We start from the raw sequence: 6,237 nt of genomic DNA, 5'->3' as shown, positions 1-6,237 counted from the left end.
AATAGAACGGTCAATGGTGTCAAACGCTGCACCTAAGTCCAACAACATAATTACAGTGGAATTTCCTTCATCAGAGGATATCAGAATGTCATTTACAACCCGTGTTAGTGCCGTTTCTGTACTATGACCAGTGCGAAAGCCAGACTGGAATTTCTCAAATAAATTGTAATGCGTAAGGTGTGACTGAAGCTGACTGGCGACTACTTTCTCTAGTATTTTAGAGAGAAATGGTAAATTTGAAATAGGCCTATAGTTATTTAGTATGTGTGGGTCTAGGTCTGACTTTTTAAGTAATGGTTTAATGACTGACACTTTTAGTGCATCAGGTACTGTGCCATGCAATAATGAATTATTGATAATGTTTAGAATTGGTGCTACAAGAACATCCATTGCACTTTTTACTAGTTTTGTTGGCACTGGATCTAGGGAACAAGTAGTGGGCTTCATTTTTCTATGGTACATAATGTAGTTTAAGTTTACACAAGTCAGAAAAAATACTACAATAAAGTATTCTCAGCATTTGAAAATGAATAATTAGGATTGCTCTATAAAGGGTTATTTTATATACTTTTTAAATTTTTCTTGATGATTTTTTCTGTGATGTTAATTACTACTGCAACTAGCAGTAACACATACAAATACTGTATCCATGCAGATATCCTTTACTTGGAGCATACAGTAAGAAAACCAGCAACCAGCTATAAATCGGTGATAGATTTAATAATAGTACTTTGTTCGTTTGACAAGGCATAATGCACTGAGCAACATAATATTTATAAACTAAATGGTATTATGCTATCACTTATGTTCAGTAATGCACTGAAGGGTTGTGTTTAAACAACATAAAATGGGTAAGCAGACCTCACAGTAACTAAACAAAAGCAGACCAAGACTACAGTAGGTCTGTGCCTTAAGACCAGGGGCCTCATGTGTAAACAGTGTGTACGCACAGAAATGTTGCGTAAGAACTTTTCCACGTTCAAATCACGATGTATAAAACCTACACTTGGCGTAAAGCCACGCACTTTTCCACGGTACCTTATACCTTGTCATACACAAGTTCTCCGCTCAGTTTTGCAGACTGGCGGTCCCCAGCATCAAAGCTGCGCTACTGTTCCTGTGTGGTTACACCTTATTTTCCTGACGCGGCTTTATAAATACACTGAAACTAACCGCATATTGTTTATTAGTGTAACGCATCTGATTGTAATTAACTTGTAACAATATAATGGTCCAGGGAATAGCCATAATATTCCAAATACCATAACTGCTTTAGCGTTGTTACTCTCACTTCTCCTTCATCTTCTTCTTCTTCTTTCAGCTCCTCCTGTTAGGAGTTGCCACAGCGGATCATCTTTTTCCATATTACTCTCACTGCACCACTCGGAGTATTTATATCACTGTATCAGAGTGTGAATCACAGCAGCAGCTGATCGGAAAGAGAATTATCGGGATTTGAGAAACTGGTTAATTAAACGATTTTAAGATGAAGTTTATGATGTTCTACTTTAATGACAAAATAAACTACGTGATTAAAGTGGAAATGTCGAGATTGAAGTTGACATTTCGTGCTTTTTCCCCACTGTGTGCCTTTTTTTCTCTGTACCCTAATAAGCTTTCATATGACACTCAGACAGTGTACTACAACTCGCCTTTTCACGGCGACTTTGATATGTGACTTTTATTTCCAGCACTGTGCGATTTTGTGAACGTGAGCTTTCAAGTTTCTCAAACACGCTATGCCACTTGATCAACTTCCTTTTGTTGATTATACCACGGTTTATTTGAACAAATAGTATGTTTTTCCTTTGCCTCCACTTGGTATTCGCTGAAATTCTTATATTTTCCCCCGTGCTTATCCCATTGTCTTTTCACAGAAGGCTGAGCTTAAGGGCGATTTATATTGATTTGCATATTCAAAGAGGCGTAATTCTGGGAGGAGTTGGGGCGTTACATGAAGCGCGTGCACGAGCGTTACTTTTCACGCTGATCAGGATTTATGTAACGGAAGGACGTGGAAGTTGAAGTACGCACAGATTCCTGCATCTGGATTTTTCTGTGCGTAAGCACATTTCGGCTTTTGTGCTTACGCCATGTTATAGTGCGAGTTCTACGCACGGCGTTATACATGATGCCCCAGGTCTCAGCCCAGGAAGCCTAGCCCCAAACTGAAAAGGTAAACATTTCCTGTCTGCACAAGCATTGGACTCAGCTTTTTATAAACTTTCTTTTTCTTCTTTTTGGGGGTCAATGCTTGATCAACCTTTTCCATACAGCTTGGTCTTGCACCTCCTTCTCAGTCAAACCTTTTCCCTCAGATCTTCCTTTACTTTGTTATTCCACCTCCATTTGGGCCTTCCTCACTTTCTCTACCCCTGTACTTCCATTCCCATCACTCTTTTGTCCACATAGTCATTGTCTCCTCTCATCACATGTCCATACCACTTCAGTCTACTTTCTTAGATATCTCTCCCACTTTTGCTGTAACTGTGATTGTTTCATTTCTTACTCTGTCCTTTTTTGTAACCCCACACATTCATATTCACATTGTCATTTCTGCCACATCCAACTCCTTCTCCTCCTTCATTTTTGATGTTACCATTGTCTTAAAAACCTAATTTTAACCTTCTTCTTAATTCTTTGATCACACAATACTCGTGATACTTTCTTCCAATTATTTCTTCCACACTGCACTCTAAGGGTTATCTCTGCATCTAATTTTCCATTTTGAGCTATCACTGATCTTAGATATTTAAATGTATCCACTGTTTTCAATAGCACTCCCTACAGGCTAATTTCTGGAACCTGGTCACCATTAAACATTATATATTCTGTCATCATCATATTTATTTTCAACACACTTTCTTCCAGAGCCTTTCTCCTTTCTTCTAAATTCTCTCTCCACGTCCTCTGTTCTAGTGATACACAACACAATGTCATCAGCAAATAGCATGCACCAGGGATTGGTCTTTTGTCTTGTGACACATAGCCAGCTCAAAGAGTTAAGGACTTAAAAGAAGATTCCTGGTGTAGACCTACTTTAATTGGGATCTTTGTCTTTTATCCTAATGCTGCTTTTAACCAGTCTTCACTACCTCATACATAGTCTGGACAATCCTTACATACTTCTGCGGTAATCCATTCTTTCTCATACACCTTCTCTCTATATTCATTTCCCAAATTTTCATTTTGTATGCCATCAGCTTTATCCCTCTATAGTTTCAATAAGTCTGAATATCGCTTTCATCCTTATAAATGGGAACAATCACACTGTTCCTTCACTCCTATGATATTCTATCCTCTTTACAGATCTTCTACATTAGATCACAGAATCTACTCCCTCTTCTCTTAAACTCTTCAGCACTTCTGCTGGTATTTCATCTGGTCCTATTACCTTGGGATTTTTACATTTTTTCAGCGCCTCCTTTATTTGCTTCCTAAGTATTCTTTAGTACTAGCTCTTCATGTAGACTGCATCCTCATATACTACACTTGGATTTTCTTCATTCAATAGCTTTTGAAAGTACCTCTTCCATCTATCTATTCTTGATCAAATCATGCTCATTTAAAACCACATCCTGCTCATCTTTCAGCTGCTTTATCTGACTAAAATTCTTTCCAGCCTTATTTTTAACCTTTGCTACTCTAAAAATCATTTTATCTCCCTCCAATATTTTATACACCTCTTCCAAAGTTTGCGCCTTGGCTCTTGCCACTTTCCTCTTTTCAGCAACTTCAAATACAAAACAATGTCCTTCAGAATTTTATAATTATTATTTTTTTTTAATTTGCAAGTTTCAGACCTTTTTGTTTTTCTTTGTATGTAAAATAGATTTTAGAGGTCGCAAAATTAAATTATGTGGTAAATTCCACTTAAAAAGGTTATTCTACAATATTTATAATTAGTTTCAGAAATTTTTGGATGCCATTTTTAATTACAATACAGTTTATTTTTGTATAGTCCAAAATCACACAAGGAGTGCCGCAATAGGCCTTAACAGGTCCTGCCTCTTGACAGCCCCCCAGCCTTGGCTCTCTAAGAAGACAAGGAAAAACTCCCAAAAATCCTTTGTAGGGGAAAAAAATGGAAGAAACCTCGGGAATGGCAGTTCAAAGAGAGACCCCTTTCCAGGTAGGTTGGGCGTGCAGTGGGTATCAAAAAGAAGGGTGTCAATACAATACAATACACAGAACAGAACAAATCCTCAATACAGTATACAAATAAAAATTTTAGAAGTACGTAGCAGAATTTAACAGTGGATGACATCACATAATATGATTTGGATTTGTTTAGAGTCCTGTAGACCTCATCCATCAAGCTGCCTCCCCATTTGGCCATTACACGGCTGAAACAGTGCTGGGCCAGCCAATCCAATGAAAGGACCCCTCTTTCCCGTGATTCCTGTGATCCTCCATCAGGGCTAACTTTACCTTAGGCAGGCAAAACAACTTTTTAGGTGGGCCATGGCACCAAGTGCCACATTTGAGTACCGGGAAGAGAAACAGAATAGGTGAAGGTTAGTATCCAGTTATGACTATCATGTTACTTGTTAGTCATTAGCACTAAAACATAACAGAGATGCAGTCTGTACAGTTAATCAGCAGCTCTAGTCAGGATATGCTAAACTGAAGTAGTGAGTCTTCAGCCGGGATTTAAAAGCTGAGACCGAAGGGGCATCTCTTATAGTAGCAGGCAGACCATTCCACAGTTTAGGGACCCTGTAACTAAAAGCTCGACCTCCCACTGTTATTTTATAAATCCTTGGAATCAAAAGCAGACCGGCATCTTGAGATCTTAATGTGTGCTCTGGTTTGTAAGTCATGATAAGTTCAGACAAGTAACCCAGACCTTGGCCATTTAATGCTTTATATGTTAAAAGGAGGATTTTGAAATCTGCCGTAAGTTTAACCGGGAGCCAGTGTAAGGATTTAAGAACTGGAATTATGTGTTTGTATTTTATTGTTCTTGTGATAATTCTTGCAGCAGCATTTTGGATTAACTGGAGGCTATATAAAGAACAGTTTGAACATCCAGTTCACACTGCTTTGCAGTAGTCAATCCTACTAGAAATAAGTGCATGAATTAATTTCTCAGAATCCTGTTTATTTAGAAAGCGCCTTAATTTCCTAACATTTTTAAGATGGAAGAAACATGATTTGGACAACTTTGTAATATGTGCTTTAAATGACATGCTAGAGTCAAAGAGAACTCTGAGATTTCGGACTGATTCAGTAAAATAATGGTGATTGCAACTGAGTTAAATGATGACAGAATATTGTTGTGATCAACGTCATTCCCTCCAACAATTAACATCTATGTATTGTCCTTGTTTAAAGACAAGTAGTTATCATCCATCCACTCTTTAATTCACTAACACAACTAATTAAAGACAACATCGGAGAAACTTCATTTGATCTAAATGAAAGGTATAACTGGGTGTCATCTGCATACGAGTGAAAATTAACATTGTTTCCTAATGATAGATCCCAGTGGAAGCATGTAAAGTGAAAACAGTAAAGGTCCCAGTACTGAGCCCTTCGGGACACCATATTGAAGTTCTGTTTATAATGATGGAGTACTGTCCGCACATTTCTGTATATATTGGAATCGATTTGATAAATAAGAACTAAACCAAGTAAGCATAGTGCATGTGAGCCCAACATCATTTTCTAGCTATTGAAGTAAAATAGAATGGTCAATCGTGTCAAATGCTGCACTTAAGTCTAACAACATAATTACAGTGGAGTTTCCTTCATCAGAGAATATCAGAATGTCAATCAATCAATCAATCAACATTTATTTATATAGCACATATTCATACAAAAAAATGTAGCTCAAAGTGCTTTACAAAATGAATAGAGAAATAGAAGACACAATAAAAGATAAACATAAGTCAACATTAATTAACATAGAATAAGAGTAAGGTCCGATGGCCAGGGTGGACAGAAAAACAAAAAACTCCAAAGGCTGGAGAAAAAATAAAATCTGTAGGGGTTCCAGACCAAGAGACCGCCCAGTCCCCTCTGGGCAATCTACCTAACATTAGTCAAACAGTCCTCTTTGTATTTAGGGTTTTCATGGAAGGACCTGATGATGATGGTCACGTAGACTTCTGGCTTTCAGTCCATCAATGTTGGTGCATCATGATGCTTTGAGTAGGTGGTGGTGGCGCAGGCCGCCACCACAAAGAAACCGGAAAAAGAAACAGAAGAGAGAGTAGGGGTCAGTATGGATTT

The sequence above is a fragment of the Polypterus senegalus genome, chromosome 8 (genome assembly GCF_016835505.1).
Source record: "Polypterus senegalus isolate Bchr_013 chromosome 8, ASM1683550v1, whole genome shotgun sequence".
NCBI lineage: Eukaryota > Metazoa > Chordata > Cladistia > Polypteriformes > Polypteridae > Polypterus > Polypterus senegalus.
This window is presented reverse-complemented; position numbering follows the sequence as displayed.